Raw genomic sequence first — 25,727 nt, forward strand, 5'->3', positions numbered from 1 at the left:
ATTATTTTACATAGTTCTTGGCTGCTCTCCAACTCTTCCTATCCCTATAATATACATGGGCAATGCTGCGTGCACTACTGTTAGGGGTACACAGCTCTCCCCGTGCAGAGCTGTGTGAAGCGGGACATACCTCCCAACTGTCCCTACAATCAGGACAAAGTCCTAACTGAGTGTGTCAGAACAGTTGACAGACTGTCCTGCTCTCTCCTACCTGTTCTTGCTGCTTTCAATACTTGTTGGGGAGAGATGGCTGTGAACAGTGCAGACAGAAACGATCTGCACACAAGCTGCAAAGTGGCTGGTCCCGGGGCAGAGTCCAGCCACCTCAAGCATACAGTACCTTAGGCTGTGCGGGGGGTTTCCAGGCACTATAAACCCCCCTTGGTTTGCCTATGACATGCAAATGGACTTACGTATACTTACCAAATTTTTAAAGTTGGTCTTCGGGAGATATGGGTGGGAGGTGGGCGTGTGGGGGCAGGACTAGACTAATCGTATCATTTTGGCCACACCCCCTCATTTTACCATGGGAGGGGCTGGCCAAAATTATGCAATTCCAGGGGAATTGCATCATGGAGGCTTCCATTGCGGGAGAATGCCCTGCTCTCCCGGGAGTCCGGGCAGGGGAGGGCTGGCAAATTTTAGCCTGGGGGTTAAGACTCGAGACAGCAGCCTATTTTAACGGAATAAAATGCAGATGGTCTAGTAACCCAGCCCAAGATAGTCTAGTATAGGTCCGGCCCGGGGGGGGCAGATGTCCCACTGCCCCCTAGCCCAGCCAGTCCCTGATGTCGGATAACCGACATCAGCCAGCCCCTGATAACTGGATTTTGTGAGTCTCCTGTACATTCCGGGAGAGCAGGTTAGTATGGAACAGGGATCAGGCCCACAATATTTTAACTAAAGAAAAACTCCTGGAAAATGGAAACCCTACTTTTAATGCACAATTTATTAATAAACCAAAAGGTGATCATATTAAAACTCGCCAGTTCCGAGTGATGACATCAGAACTCACCAGTTATACAGATATTATATACAGGAGTTTAAACATCACTTGTTTATTATGAAGTATCATTTGTTTTCAGTTCTCTTTGTATAGTTGCTTGTAGCACTTTATCATTAGTTTCTCTTTTCCCACTTCTTGCTCTTTAAATCTATGATCTCCACCTGGCCTTTGATCAGACAGTCTGCAAAACCTGTACATGTACAGCACACGCAAGTGATATTAATCCACCTATGTGTCACGGGATCTGCTGTCCCACAGAACATATCTACTCGCGGTGAAAGAAAAATGAAAGCTCAGATTTCCATAATGTACCTTTTGTTTATGTTAAACAATGTCATTGTGTCAAAAATAAAATGTCTACTTCATTGTTGCCATCGTAAATCATGCTGCACTCATCTGACAGTACAAAGTAAAAGCATTATTCCGCAGACACGTCTATGTTTAATTGTCTGGTGTTAGAAAGAACATCGGCTCGGATGCAAAGCTCTTGATGGAAACGACATGAATGCAATCATTTAAAAATGGCCACCCAGGTCCCACATGGGCTATGAAATGACAACGGTTAATTGCTTCATACCGTAAAAGACAACAAAACATTCTCCGCAGTTTACAATAACGTCAAATCCATCTTTATTCTGCTCTGAAAAACCATGCTCGTTCTTTGGGAGGATTGCAGTTGACTTGAGACCATTTTTAATTAAAGTGATTACAGCTCAGAATTCATCAAAGAAACACATCGTTATGCTACGTGTGTACTACCACGCTTCATAAGCCTCATCGCGCCTAACTGCAACGGTGATTATTTTACTCCTCTGTGGGCTGCTAAATGGCAGGAAAGAGGAAAACATCCAAGACGTTTGTGATGTATTTACAAGTCACCGTATAATGATATGCTGGAAGCTAATGGACTCCGTGTTCTATGTACATTTTGTCTTACAGACACACGCACTTATGAAGAATACCACTGTGTAAAGACGAAGGGGGCCAATGACAATGGCAAACGACACCCTGGTTTATAGACGCAATAAAATTCCTCATAGCATTTTGATGATATGAATGTAGAACATTTCTGCCGACTGAAGTAGACGGAGCTGCGAGCACAAAGCTGTCTCTGGCACCTAAAGGGTTTTGCAGCCATTAGAATATATACATTACATTCAGAAGATTGCTCTGAATTGCAATTTCAAGCAGTTGTGGAGAAAGAGACGGTATTATAGAAGAGTTTTAAAAACTATAATACAAAAAGATTTAAAAGTTAGAGAAATACTGAGGCTGGATCAAGGACAGAGGAACATAGTGTTACATTACTTAGACCTCCATCCATTTGTTTCAATATATTTTAAGTCATTTTATCCAATAAAACGCCCTGTAATTCTGTGTATCCCCTGGTGAAGTTTGACTTTTAGGCATTAAATGACAAGGGATACAAATGTTACAATATGGAGTCATTTTTGTATTTAAATATATATACAGTGGTCAAAGTGGGCTGGCAAATAGTGGTGTATGTATATATATATATATATATATATATATATATATATATATATATATATACATATATATATATATATATATATATATATATATACATACATACAGTATCTATCTATCTATCTATCTATCTATCTCATATCTATCTATATATCTATTTATCTATCTCATATCTATCTATCTATCTATCTATCTATCTATCTCATATCTATCTATCTATCTATCTCATATCTATCCCACATCTATCTATCTATCTCATATCTATCTATCTATCTCATATCTATCTATCTATATATCTATCTATCTCATATCTATCTATCTATCTATCTATCTATCTATCTATCTATCTATCTATCTATCTCATATCTACTTATCTATCTCATATCTATCTATCTATCTCATATCTATCTATCTATCTATCTATCTATCTATCTATCTATCTATCTATCTATCTATCTCATATCTATCTATCTATCTATCTCATATCTATCTATCTATCTATCTATCTATCTATCTATCTATCTATCTATCTATCTCATATCTTTCTATCTATCTATCTATCTATCTATCTATCCATCTCATATCTATCTATCTCATATCTATCTATCTATCTATCTATCTATCTCATATCTATCTATCTATCTATCTCATATCTATCTATCTATCTATCTATGATAGATAGATAGATAGATAGATATGAGATAGATAGATAGATAGATAGATAGATAGATAGATAGATAGATAGATATGAGATAGATAGATAGATAGATAGATAGATAGCTATGATATAGATAGATAGATATGAGATAGATAGATAGATAGATAATCTATCTATCTATCTATCTATCTATCTATCTATCTATCTATCTATCTATCTATCTATCTATTTTTCCCACTTATGAATGATAACTTTGTGTCAAACGTAATCATTTCTGAAAAGTTTCTGAACAGATGACCCAGTCTTTATTTTAGGATCTATTTTTGAAAATGAACTCCACCAAAAACTAAATAAATAGCTACTAAAGAGGCCTTTGCAGGTGCTGTTTGCAGGACCCCCCATGGCACACTTCTCTCTACACTCATCATCATCATCTATTTATTTATATAGCGCCACTAATTCCACAGCGCTGTACAGAGAACTCACTCACATCAGTCCTTGCCCCATTGAGCTTACAATCTAAATCTCCTAAATTACACACACACAGACCCGAGAGAGACTAAGGGCAATTTAATAGCAGCCAATTAACCTACCAGTATGTTTTTGGAGTGTTGGAGGAAACCAGAGCACCTGGAGGAAACCCACGCAAACACGGGGAGAACATACAAACTCCAAACAGATAAGGCCATGGTTGGGAATCGAACTCCTGACCCCAGTGCTGTGAGGCAGAAGTGCTAACCACTGAGCCACTGTGCTGCCCGACTCACACTATTTGATGTCTTACTGTCCCTTTTCATACATTTCTCATTCATGCAAACTGCTCGGTTTTGCCTCATTTTTGTCTCATTAAAAGATCATGAGAGTGAGGGGACAGAGGGATTGTCTATAGTACATGGGGCAGGGGCAGATCTACTGCCACACAGGGGTGGAGTCGCTAGAGGACCTGGAGAAGAAGGGGTCCCAGCAATGCCCAACCGTCACCCTCCTGAGGCCTCCTCTGGGCATCCACAGATCATGCCCAGTGAAGCCCCAATCTGGACGCTCAAAAGAGGCCTCAGCCTCCCGGGAGGTAGAACCTGCAGCCCGGCTGCATTGTAATATTTAGGGAAGGCCAAATGATTAAACGATGTGTATTACACTGTCAGAGTGCTGAGGTGTAACATGGAGGCGAGGAACAGCTCCCATTGCAAGTTTAGATTGAGCCCTGAAGACGGCTGGCTCAGAGTCAGAGTCAGAATTCGAGTTAGTTGTCTGAACATTACTCCATCCCCTCTTCCCTGTGCAATTTCTGCTCTTCCTCCAATGCCAACATCTTGTTCCATTAACCTTCGATGGGAGTCTATATACACACCAGTGGAAGAGGCCTACCGCTGCGTTTTTTGTACTATGCAGCACACAGTTTGTATTTGCTAAATGATCTCCACTGTCTGGCTCACATAGAAGTCACCAGAAGCTGACATAGACCCGTTCTGCTAAATCCAATAACTGACCATAATGTGTGATACCCTACATACCTGTCTAACTCTATAATTGAGGGAATCATTTATATCTGTTTGTTTGATAGGACTCAATGTGTTTATATAAAGATATTTCTTAGCATGTTTCCTGAGCCTCTCATTCTTTACGGGTTAGTCAGTGAGACCAACTTGGTCTAATAGCTGCAGACACTTCTCCGGCTGTCAGTGCCTCTAGTAGGGATATTGTTCCTACAAATACGTTACATTGACCTATCCCACCCTCACCTGGGACCACTCCCTCTGTCACTCCCACTTCCGACCAGCTCCTAGTGTCTCGGATCCGCCCTAGATTGTCAGCTCTCCAGAACAGAGCCCTCTTCCTTCTGTCTCACGTTACCTGTCATGTTGTATTGTCTGCTTAATTTGAACTTGTATGGTCTTAGTGGATTATTTTATACTTGCTCTCTTTAATGTTCATATTTTATCCTGTATGGTTTATAATATTGTCTGTCCTGCACTGTGAAATCTGTGGTGCCTTGATGATGATGATGATGATTATAATGATGATGATGATGATGATTATAATGATGATGATGATTATAATAATTATGATTATGATGATTATAACGATGATGATGATGATTAAAATGATGATGATTATAATGATGAGGCTGACTATAATTATAATGATGATGCTGATGATGATTGTAATGATTAATATGATGAATATGATTATAATAATGATGATTATAATGATGATGATTATAATGGTGATGATTATGATGATTATAATGATGATGATGATTATAATAATGATGATTATAATGGTGATGATGATTATGATGATTATAATGATGATGATGATTATAATAATGATGATTATAATGGTGATGATGATTATGATGATTATAATGATGATGATGATTATAATAATGATTATTAAAATGATGATGATTATAATAATGATGATAATAATGATGATTATAATGTTGATGATGATGATAATGACGATGATTATAATAATGATGATTATAACGATGATGATTATAATGATGATGATGATGATTATAATAATGATGATGATTATAATAATGATGATGATTATGATGATTATAATGATGAAGATGATGATGATGATGATAATTGTAATGATGACGATGATTATAATGATGATTATTATAATAATGATGACAATGATTATAATAATGATGACAATGATTATAATGATGGTGATGATGATTATACTAATGATGATGATTATAATGATGATGATGATGATGATTTCATACCAACATCCTAACAGCCCTTATTCTAATCTTTCAAATATTCAGCCTCCACATCTCAATACAACCTATGAATATATACAATAGATACAATAGAATATCTTACTTAACTCAGCATCCGTCTACGTTGTGCCGCCTTTCCCTATACTAACATTATGCATCATTCATAGATTACTGATCTAATATTGTGCAGCTGGTATCCGGGCCCCATGTACACATGAAAAAGAGCCAAACACAGAACATCAAGTCGTAGGGATTCAGTGTTCGTGCACAAAGCACAATCTCCCAGGAAGAATGACGGACGGAACATCCTGGAAACAGAAATATTAATGAACCAATCCCACAAGAGTCATTTCTATCTCTACTCAGATCAAGATCTTGCTGCAGAAATAAATGCATTGGGAACTTCCATCTTCCTCCCCTATTTGTATCTCATTACCAGCAGCCTGGAGAGTTGTGTTTGTGTCTAAACAGGAGAATATGTTTCCCTGGCCTGAAATGAAATGTTTCTGCTGCCGACCATTTCTCTCATTGATTAGAGCTAAATATTCTCACTTTGAACAGTTTTTGATGGAGCCTACCAAGGTTCGTATGAATACCGTCCTCTGAACACAAACCTTGCAATTCAGTAACAGCCAAATTGCTCTCAGGGAGAGATATATGTCTTGGAAATAGAGGCATTAGTTTTGCCATCTAAATAAGTTTACACATGATCAATTCTCCTCCTGGAAGACAAATAGACAATGTCACAGACGGCATGCAGAGCTGATCGTTTATATTTTTGTTCTTGCTAATAAAATGCACAGCCAATATATTATGCAGCCCACAGTTTGCCCAAGGATGAAAGTGATTGAAGTAATACTTGTGATTCCTGCTCGACACTCCCTAGACCCAATGCAGGGGCTGGCTGGCAAATTCTAGCCCGGAGAGTGAGACACAACTCAGCATCCTATTAGGAACATTTTAAAGGCATAAAATGCCGGTAGCCCAGTGACCCAGCTCAAGGTAGCCCACTATGGGACCGGCCCGGCCCCCCAGTCCAGGCAGCCCCTTACCCAATGCTTATGTTTATAGCACAGAATTTAGCAATTCAACAGATCCAACTAAATATAAATATATATATATATATATATATATATATATATATATATATATGTATATATATGTATATATGTGTGTGTGTTCTAAATATTCTAATGCTCTGATTGGCTACAGGTGATAATCTGATGCTCTGATTGCAATCAGGCTGGTCTAGTCCTTTGAATGTTCTGTTGCACTGATTGGTTAAAAGTTGGTTCTAACTTTGTCCACTTTAAATGTGCTCGCACATACTGTAGACATTGCTGAAAAAAGTACAACAGGCGCTCACATTCCTGTATGGAAAACTGGTGTATAGTAAATGGGAGGGGGAGTATCTGTTTGGATTTAAAAAAAAAATAATAAATAAAATTGGGGTGTGCTAGTAACACACCCTACTCTTTACATTCCCCAAGACAAAGTGAAGATATTTGGTTCTATCTCTTCACTTTTGCACTGTCCTATCATTCCTATAATATAAATCACATTCTAACCAATGCTACATGTAGTCCTAGTAAAACATATAAGGAAGAACAGACTTATACAAAGAAATATTGAATATTGAACAGAGGCGGGGCTAAACATCACTAGGCGCCTTAGCAACAATAGTCAGGGGCCTGATGATGCCACCCTAGCCTCCCGCATACCCAGCCGCCTCTTCTAAGCATGTGCGGCTGGCGAGCGCGTCCACTGAGGTCCGAATAGAACTCTGCTATTATCCTTTGAGAACAGGGGCCGCTGGGGACTTGGACCACCTCCCCTAAGCACACACTCAGTTATTACCATCAAACTGTGGTGAAATACCGGTTAATGACACTAGGTGGCGAAATGAAAGAGAATTGTGAGCATTTAGGAGTAGAAAGTTACTTCTTGGCTGCATCTGTTGTAAGGAGAATTTTATGCGGAATTAAAAACTGTGTTGGATGTTACTTCTGATACTCCTATCTGCATCTTGAACATTACACAATACAAACTCCAGGGGCCTGATTCATTAAGGATCTTAACTTGAGAAACTTCTTATTTCAGTCTCCTGGACAAAACCATGTTACAATGCAAGGGGTGCAAATTAGTATTCTGTTTTGCACATAAGTTAAATACTGACTGTTTTTTCATGTAGCACACAAATACTTGATAGCTTATTTGTACAATGAAATTTAAAGTTGATATTTGTGTGCTACATGAAAAAACAGTCAGTATTTAACTTATGTGCAAAACAGAATAATAATTTGCACCCCTTGCATTGTAACATGGTTTTGTCCAGGAGACTGAAATAAGATGTTTCTCAAGTTAAGATCCTTAATGAATCAGACCCCTAGTTATCAATGTTGTAGGGGAGGCAAATAACCATTTGAGCTATTCTCTGGGCAGGTCACCATGCCTCATGCATAGATTCTCACTATATGCGGAGTAGTATGTTTTATTACTGTTATTATTAGTATTCATGTAGCCGGCATTATCTTCTCAGTTGTTCTGTGCCTCTGTATTTTTAATAAAAAGTAATTTCAGCACTGATGACTGCATTTGGAGTGGCTACTCCTCCATTCGCTCTACAGAATGCATTAATATGCTTCCCATAGATCTGATCTAAAAGCCCACATGTTAATATATACACAATCTGTTGTTACTAAGCGACTTTCTAATCACTATCCACATTCACAGCAAGACACTCTCCTTCCTGCATTTAAGAAAAATGTTTTGACACCCTGTCCTGTACTTTCTCAGTTGTCATTTATGAGAAACATCTCTGGCCGACTTCAGCTATCTGTAATTTATCAGCAAAATGTAAATATCTCAGTGGTGTCATTGCCGGTTTGATCTAAGAACTGTTAATGTGTGCGATGAATCACATCATCCAGAGACGCTTAAACGGTTTAACGGTTTCAATCATGGAGCCCGTCTTTGCTTTTGTAGTTAAATCATTTGGTGCGGAGGAAATCATCTCATTGGTAAATGTGACCTGCGTTCTTAACCTCTCCCGCAACTAGCAAATGGGTTGGAATAAATCAGTGCTTGAACTTTTGCTGGAATAGACTAATTATAAAAATGGACAAGATGTCGAGTAATTTATCGCCAATACAGAGCACTAGAACTTATTAGCCGATGTATTGTCTGTGATTCCTCACCGCTCCAATGTACTTATCTATTTATTAAACTGACCACTGAAACCCATCTTCTGGAAGTAAACGTTTGGGGAAGCGGTAAATACCTGCAGTACAATTTCCTCAAAATAACTTCATAATAATGATCTAGATGTTTTACTGAAATTACGAATGAAAGAACAGAAAGATACAGTAGCACAAAAAATGTGACCACAAGCATCCAAATGTAGAGTCTTCATATCCAGTATATTTATGATATATACAACACGCCCTAAGTCTGCTGCCTATCTCAAGACTTTTTAGGTCTCACCAATGATCTCCAAAACAAAATGTGAAAATAGTTAAAGTGTGAGTAAGTGCTGACTTCTATACACTAGGGGGGCGAATTCAATTTCCCCCGAATTAGCGCGGCATTAAAGCTGTTACCGTTATTACGATAATTTTAACCCGGTTTTCTGGGAGCTGAGAGCAAAAAGTCAGCCTTCAAACTACCATAACAACGGTAACTAAGCGCATAATTACTGTAATAAAGGTATTAATGCTCAGACCGCGTTACTTTTACCAGTAACGTGGCCAATTGAATTCCCCCCTAGATGTAGTAATATGCTACTGATTTTATTTTTTTTCAGATCAGTTTGATTATCAATAAAATATAATAAAATATATAGGTGCACTTCCTTTATGCTCTTAAGATAGATGAATTTTTTTAAAAAAAAGTGTGGATTCTGTATGAAATGTTCATCTTTTTCTCTATATAATTCTTAGAAATATTAATTTACCTATATCACATAATACCATGTGCAGGTTAGTGTCCTTACTGGCACTTGTTTTATATCTTTGACCTGCCCTCTTGATGATTAGAGAGGTGCAAGCGGGGAGAGGAACGAGGGATGCAATGGCCTTGACTTCGCCTGACCTCTTCCTGTGAATCAACGCATACACAGTGAAGCCCCTGAGCACCGGGGTCTGAGGTTATTTCAGCTCAGATCTCCGATGGAAAATCATCATCAGCGGGGGATTGCTGACAAATTTCAGCCCAGGGGGCAAGTCACGGCTCAGCAGCCTGTTAGGAACATAGTAAAACATTTTAAAGTTTGTTAGTACAGCATACTTGCCAACTGGAGACTCCCGAAATTTAGGTCGGTCTCATGGACTCCCGGGAGAGAAGGCAAGTCTCCCGCATCCCGCAACTGCCTAGACTAAATGACGCGATTCGCGGTGAATCGCGTCATTTTGGCCCCACCCCCCACGACAAAACAACATTTTCGTTGCAGGGGCGGCGCCAAAATGACACATCTGGCCGTGCCCCGCCCCCTCCCTCCCTCTAGTCCTGCCCCTCTTCCGGATTACACTTGCCGAAAGTAGGCAAGTATGTAGTTCAGTGCTGCACGGGCCGCGGGCTACTGAGCAGTGGAGGACGGCGTTATGATCTGACGAATCATCACTCACCATATCCTCAGCAACTAGATGCAAATGCGCATGTGGCATCAACCTATAGGATGTTAGGTGCCTGTTTATGACAGTAATGGTTTCTGGTAGATCTGTAATTTTGTTGAGTGATCATTGCTGCCACGGTTTGGGTGCCAGCGTTGCTTTAGAAGATAAGGTTAATGATGATCAATACTTAATGGTATTGAGCTTTCATTTACTCTCCATGTAGCAGCATTTGTTTTCTGATGGGTGGGCGTCATCCAGGATGACAATGTCCCCACCCACAGAGCATTCGTGGTCACCCAGTGGTTTGATAAGCATGACGCTGATGTTTTACATATGTTATGGCCTTTTCAGTCACTACATCTGAACCTAATTATGTATGGGATATTCTGAAACGGCGCTTCCCACCGCCATCAACCAGGTGTCAGCGGGTGAATTTCCTGTGGAAGATGGAGACGTTGGTAGACTCGATGCCTTTGTGAATACTAACCGAACCTAATTGGCAATTGGATAATAAGTGACTGTACACTGGGGCTCAGTACCAGGCACTGAGACCACTCAAGACATGCAGCCATAATACCAATGATAGTCTGAGGGCAGGGCCGGTGCTAGGGTCCATGGCGCCCTAGGCATTTTGAAAAAATCGCCCCCCCCCCCCCGCAAAAATCGGCGACGCCCCCCCCCTCACCCCGTCTTTCCTTACCTTGTCACACCACCGCCGCCTCTCTGCTCCGTCTTCTCCCCTCTATTCACTGACACTAGTGAGTGGAGGGGAGGAGACGGAGCAGAGAGGTGGCGGTGGTGAGCAATAGCCTCTCCCCCCTCCCCCGTGCATCTGAATGCTGTGCGGCGGCCGTGACAGGTATGGTCAGCGGTCGCCGCACAGTTTTAAAGTAATTTACATTCTTGTGGCGCCCTCCAGGCGCCCTCCAGAGCCCGGCGCCCTAGGCAAGTGCCTAACCTTGCCTAATGGGAGCGCCGGGCCTGTCTGAGGGATTTGTTGCCTAGATGCGTATTAAAGTCTCCCATACAATTACAAAACCTCTGGTTTCTTTCTGTTAAGTGAATGTTTAAAGAGTTCTGTTAAATTACACCTTGAAAACATGTCATCCTAAACTATATACTTATGTAATTTCTAAGTGTTTATCCGAGCAGGATAATGAGCCCACATTACAGTGGAAATTGCAGAGTTATTTTTGATAATTGCACATAAGCTGCTCTATCAATACAAAGTTCTCCTTCACAAACTATATAACATTGAAGAAATCCTAAAATATATACACAATTAAAGCTACAATCCCTGTAAAAATTCAATGTGTCTTATTAACATAAATCACTCTGGTGACCTAGGAGTATACATATGGAGTCATTCTATTTCCCTTAGTGTTTGGATCCAATCTGTTATTAATGATTTACAGTTGGCTAAGAGTCATGCAGTTACCATGGCAACAACAGTCACATGGCATATAATGTAGTGAGCAGAGAGGATTTGGAACTTCATTATTTAACCCCCATCAAATTTCCTCTGCCATCACATGAATATCAATGAGCTTGGCAACTGACAGGCTCAAACTCAGAAATAAGGTTACAGTCTCTGGCGAACAAGTAGCAATTAAATGATTTTAAAAGGGAACTGAGTTAGAAGAGAACCAGCTTTAAAAAATGCAAAAAAGGTACAAACATGATAATAAGGTGCAAAACTTTTTGTAATAAAAAAGATAAAAAAAACAAACAAACAAAATTTCTATGTGAGATTGTAGCTTTAATGCTGATAACATTAACCAGAATAAAGGATTCTATGAATAGTAGGAGGTAGCAGAGGCAACTATCTGACAGCTTGGTAAAAATATGCAAATAGCTGTGTTGTTTCCCTAAACTCTAATTGTTGCTTTTCTCTTGTCCACAAATAATTAACTGACACACACTTTTTTTTTAATCAGCGGCAGTTGCTCAATTTTCTAAAGCTGCCACAGAAAACTGTAAGTGCTGTTATTGTGAAGTGGGAATGTCTGGGAGAAACGACAGCTCAGTTGGGAAGACATAGGCTATACACAAACTCAAAGAACACGACCCTTGAAGACATAGGCTATACACAAACTCAAAGAGCACAACCTCTGAGGGCTGATACACTGAGCGTCAAAGTCGTCTGTCCTTAGTTGTATCACTCGCTACCAAGCTCCAAATTGTCTCTGCAATGACAGCTCAAGAACTGTTTGTCGGGAGCTTCATGAAATGAGCTTTCCGTGGCCGAACAGTCGCACACAAGCCTAAGATCACCATGCACAGCTGATGATTATAATCATCAGCTGGAGCGCAGTAACTCTCTATCAGTGGAGGCTCGTTCTCTGGAGTGATCTATCACCCCTCACCACCTGGCAGTCGGACAGCTGAATCTGGGTTTGGCAGAAGCCAGGAGAACAGTTCCTGCCCAAATTCACAGTTCCAGCTCTAAAGTTTGGTGGAGGAGGAATAATGGTCTGGGGCTGCTTTTGAAGGTTTGGCATGTGCCCCTTAGTTCAAGTGAAAGGAAACCTTAATGCTAAAGAATACAGTGACATTCTGGACTGTTCTGTGCTCTCAACTTTGTGGCAACAGTTTAGGGAAGGCCCTTACCTGCTTTAACATGGCAATGCCCCCGTGCATATACACAAGGTGAGGTCCCCACAGAAATAGTTTGTCGTAGTTGGTGCTGTCAGAGCTTAGCTGACCTGTACCCCGTCAAACACCTCTGGGATGAAATTGAACTTGCAAGCCAATCACCACTTCCAAATTTCTACTTCGACTACTGTGTAACTTATATATAGAATTCATTCATACAGAAGTGGAAGTTGCTCAATCAATTTATAGGCTCATAGCAGGTGCTTGAAAGGGTGGAGTTATCCTGAAAGGCACTTCTATTGTTGAAAGCATTCTTACTTTGCAGCATTTTTTCCACACCTGCCTAAAATCTTTGCACATTATTGTGGATATATATATATATATATATATATATATATATATATATATATATATATATATATATATAAAAATAAGTATATATATAGTCTGCATCTATTTAGAGTATATATTACTTCAGTCAGCCCTTTGTGATTGAAGAACAACTCTGCAATTTGGGTGGGAGTCAAATGCTGTAAATTTCTTCAAGTGGGACTAAATTTACAAATTAACCTTTTCGTCATTTTCTGGGTGAGCAAATTTCAATTAAGAGCTGAATTATCTGAACTATGTTTAAGGATAAAATTCAGCTTCAGGTGTGTCATTAGTGATTGTAATTAGATTTCCCTATTAGCAGTCTATGTGTGGCTTCTCTGTGCTGAAACTGTCACTATTATTTTGCTAGTTGTTACAAAGTAATGATTTTGTTCCAAATCCTCCGTTCCTCCCATGTCCGGATTGCAGATTGAGGCGAAGATGAAGCCAAATGGATGACAAGGATCTGCCTGTCTTCAATATTCAGAGTAATCTGAAGCCGTCCTGACATGTTTTTGTGTTAGCTTATGCTCAGCTGAACGCAATGGTCTCTTATTAGGATTCCCCAGAGCCCAAGAACGAGCAGGTATCTTTAAAAGCTGTGTGCATGTTACACTCAACCCAAATAAAAAGCAGAGCAATGATTATGCTAAATATTCTGAATTAATTCATGTTTGCATCTAGCGTAGGTCCGGTTAGAAAGGGAAGACTTTGGCGTGAGTTGGCCAGCTTAACATACATTGCAATATGTGGTACTAACATGTAACATTAACATGTAACATTTAATATCAGACAGAAGACTTAATCTACATCTATAATTTATATCTACAATTTATTTAAAATGATTTATTTGTTTTTATATGATTGATAACTGTAATAGATTTCTTCAAATTTGTTTCACACTTAATTGGTTATTACATAATATTAGTTCTTTTCACTTAGTTATTATGGGATTTAGGGGTGTAAAATGTTCTTTGTGTTTCCAACGGAGACAGAAACATTGGAATAAAAAGTCTCAGCTTTCAACCTTCTCATGGAGAGAATTGTTCATCAAATTTGTAAGTTACTGTTCCCATCAGAAGGAATTTATTAAGCACCCCACACGTTCACCCTAATGGACAAAAGTATTCAGACTCTTGACCATTACACTAACAGGGACTGTAATGACATTGTAATACATATTCTTTCATATGGAGTTGGTTCCCCCTTTGCAGTGATAACAGCTTCCACTCTTCTTTCCACAAGATGTTGGAGTGTTTCTGTGGGAATTTGTGCCCATTCATTCTGCAGAGCATTTATGAGGTCAGGCACTGATGTTGGACAAGAAGACCTGGCTCGCATTCTCCATTCCAGTTCATCCCAAAGGTGTTCAATGGGGTTGAGGTCAGGGCTCTGTGTGGACTAGTCAAGTTCTTCATCAACGAACTCATCAAACCAAGTCTTTGCAGTCCTTGCTTTGTGCACTGGGGCACAGTCATGTTGGAATAGAAAAAGGGCCTTCCCCAAACTGTTGGCACAAAGTTGGAAGCATAACATTGTCCAAAATGATTTGGTATCCTGAAGCATTAAGATTGCCCTTCACTGGAAATCAGGGGCCTGAAAAACAGCCCCATACTATTATTCAAACTTCACAGTTGGCATAATACAGTCAGGCAGATAACATTCTCCCGGCATCTACCAAACCAGACTCGTCCATCTGACTGGCAAACAGAGGAGCGTGATTCATCACTCCACAGCACACGTTTCCACTGCTCCACAGTCCAGTGTCGGTGTGCTTTACACTATTCCATCCAACGCTTGGCGTTGGTCTTGGTGATGTGAGGCTGCATGCAGCTGCTCGGACATGGAAACCTATTCCATTAAGCTCCTTCTGCACAGTTTTTCTGCTTATATAATGTCAGTGGAAGTTCAGAACTCTTCAAATATGGAATCAGCAGAGCGTTGGCAACTTTTACGCACCATGCACCTTAGCAGTCGTTGACCCCGCTCTCTGTGATTTTTTTACGTGGTCTTCCTCTTTGTGGATGAGTTGCTGTTGTTCCTAAACTCTTCCACTTTACAATAATTTCACTCACAGCTGATCGTAGAATATCCAGCAGGGGTGAAATTTCACAAACTGTCTTATTACAAAGGTGACATCCTATCACAGTACCACGCATCCTATCACAGTACCACGCATCCTATCACAGTACCACGCATCCTATCACAGTACCCCGCTGGAAGTCACTGAGCTCTTCAAAATGACCCATTTTGTATCACAAATGTTTGCAAATGGAGACTGCATGGCTAGGTGCTTGATTTTATACATCTCTGACAACGAGTTTGATTGAAACACCTCAATTCAATCATTAACAGGTGTGGCCAAATACTTTTGTCCATATATAAAATTAGACATCCTGTAGTTTTGTGGCCATAAAAGGTGCTTTTTTTAGACGCGATTCCTAATATAATTTGCATTTTACAGCAGTGACTACATTGTTACAATATTCTTTATATAAAAAGTGTGAAACAAAACAAGTTTCTCCATCAAATACAGAAGAAATAAATCACCCCCTAACGTTACATATTATCTGTGGTGACTAGTATTGTTAGAGGTTGACAAATATAATTATATCTTTCACAGCTGTTTATACATTCATAACACTCATATAAGATTATATTTTTCACGACGATATCAACGTTCTGCTGGAATAAGTGAAGGTTCCTCTACTTATAATGTATTAGGATATATAACGTTTTTACATTCAGTTCCTCCTAATTAGATGCATGTAGAGACGTATAGAAACCGCTTTGTGTTTATTTATATATCTATTATGATTTCATATGCATTTACAACAGTGTCCAAGCTGCATTTTTTTAACCTCTTTTACAAATAGGACGCGGATTGCTTAATGTAGACGTTTCTTACCGCTTATCCTGGCGTTTACAAAGATTTTAACTGTGTTGATGTGCGTCAGACGCACTGAAATGTAAAATGAAGCATTAAAAAATTGGACTGCAGGACAACGAGATTTAAATGCACTTAATAATGCAAATACGCAGCTCAATCGCATTTGATACAACGGTCTTTATTTTCACATTAATTTACATGCGCTTAACTTGCATAAGAAACGCATGTTAAATGACACTTTTTAACAAGAGTTTGTGTGTGATTCTTCTTACAATTACAAGAAAATATCTGCAAAAAAAAAAATGCAAATTCAACTAACAAGCAATAAACTATTTTTCTTGTCCATAGACAGTCGCTGAAACACATCCAGGATTGGGGTAAATGCACACAGATATTTGTGCAATGTTCCTAAATGCAGACAGCAGCTGGTACCAGTTGGTGAGGATAAGTCCATCAGTTCCTCTTATTACAAACGGGCATGGCTTACATCTTGGATCTGCTCCTAAATCTCTGTACTTTACATCCATAATAACATTTGTAGCCCTTGTGCTGGCCAATCGTTTGTAGATCTGCTCTCTGTATTTTGTCAGTGTGCTGGAATATTTATCAGACAGATATTGAGCCTGATTCATTAAGGATCTTAACTTAAGAAACTTCTTATTAAACTTGGTTAAAATAAGTTCTGCTCTTAAATAAGTAAATTGTACTTTGTAATAAGATAATTATTATTTCCTTTATGGCCTCTGCTATTAATGGGCCTGATTCATTAAGGATCTTAACTTAAAAAACTTCTTATTTAAGTCTCCTGGACAAAACCATGTTACAATGCAAGGGGTGCAAATTAGTTTTCTGTTTTGCACATAAGTTAAATACTGACTGTTTTTTCATGTAGCACACAAATATCAACGTTAAATTTCAGTGTACAAATAAGCTATCAAGTATTTGTGTGCTACATGGAAAAACAGACAGTATTTAACTTATGTGCAAAACAGAAAACTAATTTGCACCCCTTGTATTGTAACATGGTTTTGTCCAGGAGACTTAAATAAGAAGTTTTTTAAGTTAAGATCCTTAATGAATCAGGACCATTAATAGCAGAGGCCATAAAGGAAATAATAATTATCTTATTACAAAGTACAATTTACTTATTTAAGAGCAGAACTTATTTTAACCAAGTTTACCTGTAAAGCTGAGTTTAAAGGAGATAAAACGCCTCCTCAAGTCACATTGTAATATTTATTTTTTTTGCTATTTTATAGGACTAGTTTGACCAATATGAAATATCACCCATAAGAAGAGATCTACTAAATGTCAATTTTCCAACCTTCTTTAAATCGCTCAAAATAGCTAGAAATTGCCCAAAAGGACATTTCTTTGTCCCAACTTTCTAAACGATGAAGCAGGGATTTTCCTTTTCTACTCTGGACATTTTTAGCAATTTCCATTAAATAATATGACTTCACCAGCAATGTTTATAAATCTTAGAGCTTTTTCCATTCAATTCAATGGGCCCATTCATTTCTGTGGGGTTTTCAGCTTATGTGCTATATGTAGTAACCTAATTGAAATTTATTGGGTGCATTGGAACGAATGGGAAAATCTCTGTCTAGTAGTTTTCAATTACTTGCCAAACAGACTATTCATGGAATACTATGATATTTGGAGACACTGCTGGAGGTATCAGGTGTATTCCAAATGATTCTGCACTTTTAAGTTTGTGTTTGCATGAGCCTGGTTCTTCCCAGCAGTGACAGTTAGCTTTCTATCACATGGATTCAGAAGTCATTACTTAAATGGTCAAGCCATTTGTTATCTCTATAATTATGTTGAATGTTTCTTTTGCATTTACATTAATGAGATAGTAGTAGATTTATAGTGACAAATGAGTTAACCACTTAATTCAAAGACTTCAGTATTTCTTAAGATGGGGTATTGATGTAGAGAACATTGACAATTGCGGCTGGAAAACTCCAGGCAGATGCAAACACAAAAATGCAGGATCATTTGGAATTCACCCAACAACTCCAGAAGGGTCTGTAATACTGTGAGGTGGGGGGAGGGTGATTATACTTTAACAAGATGTGACGGAACGAGTTTGATAACACTGTAACCATACTGTCCCTCGTTTCTCACAAAATGTGGATTATAGCATGTACATTTAATAGCCTTTGCTTTTGTTACCCAACTGCACAGAGTACAACTGCAGTGTCTAATTACATGTTGATAAGTGGACATTGTAGCCATGCCTAGATAAGAGACTTCTTCATTCCATGTTACTCATTGTAAAAATGTGTTGCTGTTAATTCGGTGATGCTGTTATGCATTGTTCTCAAATTGAAGCCAGGTGGGTTATGGGTAAAGATCAGGTGGTGTCCAGGATACAGGTGAGGGGGCTGGAGCTGCATTCATTCTCCGCCGTCCTTTCTCTACAGTAAGCATGGACCATCTGGGGACCCTGTGACATCACAAAGTAGTGCAAGGGGTTAATTTTAGGAGGGGCTGACTGTCTGCTACCCTATATTTGTGTTATGGACTGGAATAATATCAGGCCTAGTGGGCGGTTCCCACGAAAGCATGGGCACGTGACTTAGCTGAGTCAGGATCATATGATGCTTAGAGAATAAGAACACAAGGCAATGGGTCTGCTTAATATGTACTTCAATGAATATGAGCATAGTACATATCAACACATAATAAACAATGTAGCAAATAGTAATGAGATGTTAGAGATAAGCAGATTGTCATATATAACATTACAATGGTTAAGCATTAAACACGGCAGTATTGCAAATCACAAGGCATATATATATATGGGACATAAATGCAAGTATCAATAAAACACATAGAATATGTATTGCATCCACTGAGCACAGAAGGAGTCCACGGCTGACTACTAGCAGGTTCTGTGCACGTCAGAATATGCAAGTTAGTCACGGCAGGGCGGGGCAATGGTTTGGTATTAGAATTGGGTCAGAAAACCTGATATCTTCACACAAGGCTGCAATGGAATGTCAGGTTAACACTAAGAAATGTTGGGGTTCAGTGTACCCCTTGCCTACACAGAGTGGAATCAGCCTTTTTGTGGGTTGAGGAAATATTAATGAGAATACAGTCGATAAATTTACTTTATGCCTCAACCTTTCAAACCACTAGTATCTAGAATATTTGTTTAGCTCACAACACAGCTCTGTGGTGTGTGTGTAGATGACAGTTGTACACAATTTTACGAGAAGAAATTCACTAAATGTTGGAATTTAATAATTTAAACTTAGGAACTGACAAGAAGTTGATTCAGGTATTTTTGATTATGGAAAGATAAATATTTGCAGTGTGACTTTTACATTGTGTTCTAGGGATTTACATATATGTTTCCAGTACAGTTTAGCGGACACATATTTCTATCATTCACAAATAATATTATATTGAAAAATAGAGATCACCCCAACATTGAGTGTTTGACTTGCTCATTCCCACACATTTGCAAATCTGATTACTGCTTTGTCCAGATAAATTAAAACCATAGCAACCAGAAATAAAACATGTTATGATTGTAACAAAAATTATCCAAATACATTAATATTGCTGGGATTTAATCCCCCGGCACCATTTTTTTTCTGTATATTTACTTAGGGCTAGATTTACTAAGCTGCGGGTTTGAACAAGTGAAGATGTTGCCTATAGCAACCAATCAGATTCTAGTTGTCATTTTGTAGAATGTACTAAATAAATGAAAGCTACATAAATGATTGGTTGCTACAGGCAACATCCCCACTTTTTCAAACCCGCAGCTTAGTAAATCTAGCCCTAAGACTTTTTAAATACATAATTTTTTTTTGCTGCAAATGTGTTTTCTCTTTATGAAATGCACATACATTGCTATTATGACTTATCATCTGCATTTATGTTACATTTATTTAACTTACTGTACATATATATTATAAAAATACTATAAATACTTTGATATGAACTGAGTGTTTCACTTCTTGACGCCTACACACTCAAACGTTCAACATGAACTCAGCGTGCTGAGCTGAACTCGAAAGTGGTAAACACTCCTGCGTTTAGCAGCAGAGGATGCTGGGTAACCTGGTGACGTATTGGCGACCTTTTCTCTGTGTTTATTTTATTAGATCCAGTTTTTACCTGAAAATAACAGCAGTTTACAAATACTCTGCTATTACACCCAAGTATCACTGAAACTATTAATGCTAATATGCAGGGGAGCAATGTTAGATCCCTACTAAAGTTGCGGTCTCCCCCAAAGTGCCCAAAGAACAGATTATAGATTAAAATGTTTTGAAAGCTAATAAAATATATAAAAATAAGAAAACACTAATTTGCATTTTAATAAAATGTTTTAAAATTTTAAAATTAATCAAAAAGTTACTTTCGTCCCTACCCCATCTTCATCATATCTAGACTGGATCGGGTCTTGTACTTAAGCATACTTTGCATAAGTGTCATGCATTGTGAATGTCCCCCAAAATTTCTATCACTAATCTGACCCCTGCCCCTCTTTTCCTCCCAAACTAAGGGGCAGAGTCAATTGACCGCGTTATTTGAGAGTAACGCGGTCTGAACATAATTACTGTTAATACGGTTATTTTATCCCGGATTTCAGCTTGCAGGTAGTACATACTTGCCAACTTTTCCTCGTTGGCTTCAGGGAGATCCTGTGGGAGGTGGGCGTGTGGGGGCGAGAACCGGGAGGTTTCCCTGCTCTCCCGGGAGTCCGGGAGGTCTCCCAGAAATGCGGGAGTCTCCTGGACATTCTGGGAGAGTAGGCAACTATGTGCTAAAGAAAAGCAGCTAATGAATCTCTAGACTGATGTGTCTTTTACATTTCTGTCTCCATTACTGAAGTCATGTTGTCTTACCTGTCAGTCTTTGATTAAATCTTGGTCTCCATGAAAATGGCCACCTCTATAGGTATCAATACATGGACATAGGACACAATTTCTGAACTGTGTCATCATGCCACAGATGGCGAAGCCAACCACGTCTTGTACTGGCTCAGCGTCAGGGAGAATGCCGGACTCTTCAGGGAGTGAGGGAGATCACCCCTATTTCAGGGAGTCTCCCTGACATTCAGGGACAGTTGGTAAGTATGAGGTAGTAACGGTAATAGTGCGCACTCCGTGGTACTCTCACGAGTAATGTGGTCAATTGAATCTGCTCCTAAGAATCTGAACAAAGTAGAACTAAAATATACCCCTTAGATTATAACTGTGTCAAACGTGTATAAAATACACACGTTTGATATCCATATACGCGAGAGAACTAGTTGATTAAATGTTATGGTGAATATAATTTGTTTTGTAATTGTGTGAAACAAACTAAGTCACCAAGAATCATGGAAAATCTTATTTTTCCACATATTAGCTCTTTATCAATATATAAAGTGCATAATATACAAATATATTTAATCTAGTTTGACACCAAAGGTAAAGCCTTATCTGTCCTGAAAAATACAATATAAAATTCCTTTATGTGGACTAAGAAATTAATAAGTTATGTCCGTTTTAAACACACGTGGCAAAACTGGATATTTAATCTGGTCACGAAGAGGTGAACACTCTGTGGTCTTCAAATAGTTAATATAAGAGACAACACAAAGGGGGGCAGATTTATCCAACCTTCCACAAAGGAAAAGCAGAGGTGTTGCCCATAACGATCAATCAGATCCTAGCTATCATGTACATAGTACATTCATCATCATCATCATCATCATCACCATTTATTTATATAGCGCCATTAATTCCACAGCGCTGTACAGAGAACTCACGCACATCAGTCCCTGCCCCCATTGGGGCTTACAGTCTAAATTGCCTAATACACAGACAGACAGACAGACAGGGAGACAGACAGAAACTAGGGTCAATTTAATAGCAGCCAATTGACCTACCAGTATGTTTTTGGAGTGTGGGAGGAAACCAGAGCACCCGGAGGAAACCCACGCAAACACGGAGAGAACATACAAACTCCTCACATTCTACTAAATTTTTGCTAGAATCTGATTGGCTGCTATGGGCAACACTTCCACTTTTCCTTTTTAGATTAGATAAATCTACCCCAAAAAGTTTCCAGGACTTGGAAAAATTGTTATAAAAAGAGAAACAAAATCAAAAATTTGATTTTTTTCCCCCTGGAAATCATTTTGGTGGTGACCAGCGAGTGGTAAAACAGATGAAATAAGTAACTTGGTACGTCTTCCATTAAGGGGAGAATAATGTAACTATAAATACACAAAATGATATAGGAGATTAATGAACGTTCCGTTATTGTCCTGGATAACCTATACTAGTATTCTGGAAAATGAAGCATCGTAGGAAAAGGGACAAACTGTAATTAGCTTCTCATTAATCTAATGCTGAAACATATATGTAGGATCAGTTCTGGCTCCCAAGGACAAAAGGTTATGTTTCTATATCATTTATCTTTCATTTGCATGGAGATAATTTGCATGGGTATTGCACAGCTTAAATATGGACTTAAATAAGCCAAGGTTAAAATATACTTGAAACAGCATTAAGGTTGTACGATCACATACAGAAAAGGATACAGAAGAAGTTTGTGAAACAAAGAGTTGAGTTTGACTTTTAAGTGAGGCAGCACTGTGGTAAGCATTGCTGTTTCACATATCTGGTCTCATGAGGACTATTCTGCCCTGGGCTTTATCTGTGTGGAGTTTGTATGTTCTCCCCATGTTCACGTGGGTCTCCTCTGGGTTCTCCCCACAGTGCAAAAACCATACTTGCCTACCTTTTAAATCTGTAATTGAATATCGGGGGACGGGGCTTAATGACATGATTAAGCCCCACCCATGCTATTTATTGCCATGAATTTCGGCATTTTACAGGGTCCGGGAGATTTACCTACTCTTCCGGGGGTCCGGGAGGACTCCCAGATATTCGGGAGCCTCCTGGACATTCCAGGAGAGTAGGCAAGTATGGCAAAAACATACTACAATCCATGTGTGTGTGTGTGTGTGTGTGTCTGTGTGTGTGCGTGTGTGTGTGTGTGTGTGATAGGGATTTCAGACTCTAAGCTGCAATGGGGCAGAAACTAATGTGAATATCCAATTATATTATGCAGCGCTGTACAGAGTATATTCTCTGTACAGCGATATGATTGGTGCTGTTTCAATAAACTATAATAATAACATACATTGATTTATTCATACACGTGACAACAAGTACAATGTTTAAAGAACTTCCTGTTTTCAACGGACATCTGAGTTTCTCTTTTGCTGTACCTTAGACAAATCTGCCTTTTCTGCCTGAAAAATAAAGTTGTCTGAAGGTGCTCCCCTCTTTAGACCCTTGTATTAAAAAAGATGCCTAATGTTAGGACATACTTACTGACTTTTCAAGACGGCGCCCGGGTCTGCCTGGGGGGAGGTGAGAGTTTCGGGGGTGGGGCTACACAAATTACACAATTTTGATCCCGCCCCGTGACGTAATGATGCAATTGCGGCATTTTACAGAGGTGGTCAGGGCCAAATGCCGCGATTCCCTGAGAATCGTGGCATTTTGGATCTAATTCAGATGCGGGAGGCTGCCATACTCTCCCGGGATCCCCGGGAGACCTACCCGGAATCCGGGAGTCTCCCAGACATTCCAGGGGAGTTGGAATGTATGTGTTAGGATGTGATTGTTTGCCTCCATCCCATCCCAGAACCACAAAATAAATGGTTCACAGCTTTGTATGATCAGAGTAGAAATTGATCAAGGGTCTTGTACTTAAGCATACTTTGCATAATTGTCATGCACTGTGAATGTCTGAAATCGATTATTTGGATAATTTGCAATAAACAGCTATTTTTCTTTGATTTACAGACTCACATTCTTTTAGAATCTCTATTTTCAGCGTGTCACGTGCGGGGGATTTCATGTATGGTTGCTATATATTGCATGTTAGGCACAATCAGCGTTAAATATAAATAATCAGCGTTTAAAATATAAATAATCAGCATTTCTGTTCTCATTAAGGCTTTGCCTTCATGTTCTAATTGGGAGCACTTTCCAGCCTTATATTAAAGTCAATTAAAACACTTATATTACCAAATCATCTGCGAGACAGGAGTTCCCATTGGGAGCAATTTCCAAGTCTCACCATTACGGCAATAGCGCTCCTAAAACAGAAGGTACTTACATATGTCTGCTATAAAACAGCATTGCCTCACAAAACTGAAAAATGATGGATTTAATCCTTATGTAAGGAATTGTGGAATATATAATAATAACTGTGAGGTTTGTGGTAGCAATTACGGGAGACAATTACAAGACCGAACCAGTAACTCTTTTTAAATAAAGTAAAAAAAGCTTCACAGCACATTATATTTCCCGTCTAAACACTTTGCCTGCTGACAGGTGTCACTATAATTGGAGCGAGTGCCATAGTTGAAGAGTTTTATATAACAGAGCTCTTGTGTCTTCTGCTTATCCCATTTTGAAGAAGTGGTTACGAGGCCGAGATGACTGGTGAAGAACAGCTGTACGAAAACCCGCCCTGGGGTGAGATCCAGAAAGATAAAATAAGTGAACTCTACTATGAAATAATATGGAAGGAACACATCTAATTGCATTAAATGTAACCAGACACCTCCGACATCCCATCCAGCTGTCAGTAATTAGTTATATAAATAATCAGTAGCAATTTAGTAGCAGAGGGTGAGTGCTGATAACAACCCTCTGCTGTATGGAAAGAGGTAGGAATGTCTGCGCCTATACTTAATATCAAAGTTCTGGTTCTGTCCTTCCACCAGGTTAGATAAATCAAGTAACTAATATTAGAGGGTGTGGGGTCATTACACATTCACTGGTGGGATGAGTAATCAATACAAATCAATTAAACATGACACAAAAGTGAAATAACAGAAAATAAATGACTACGTGTGTATTAACAATACAGAGATATACGATTAGTTGACAGTGAAACATGAATAGGGGATGTAACAGACTCCAGGGGGGAAAATGTATCAAGCTGAGAGTTTTCCGGCAGGTTTGAAAAGTGGAGATGTTGCCTATAGCAACCAATCAGATTCTAGCTATCATTTTGTAGAATGTACTAAATAAATGATATCGGTAGAACAAAAGATAACAGCGCTAAATGACACTCTGGAATAAACGACGTAGATAGTAAAAATAATCTCAAAAACCAGGGCAGAATAAATAAGTACTTTAAACATTTAATAATGCACATACATGTATTGAAATCCAGCAATATAATAAAATAAGGAGATAATACTCCTAAGGTGTGTGTAAAAAACCGCAATCAACTTTTCAATTGAACACATAAATGGTTATTGGGCCACAATGATGTGCAAACCAAGGCCACAATCACATATATATATATATGGA

Source organism: Mixophyes fleayi, chromosome 7 (assembly GCF_038048845.1).
Source record: "Mixophyes fleayi isolate aMixFle1 chromosome 7, aMixFle1.hap1, whole genome shotgun sequence".
Taxonomy (NCBI): domain Eukaryota; kingdom Metazoa; phylum Chordata; class Amphibia; order Anura; family Limnodynastidae; genus Mixophyes; species Mixophyes fleayi.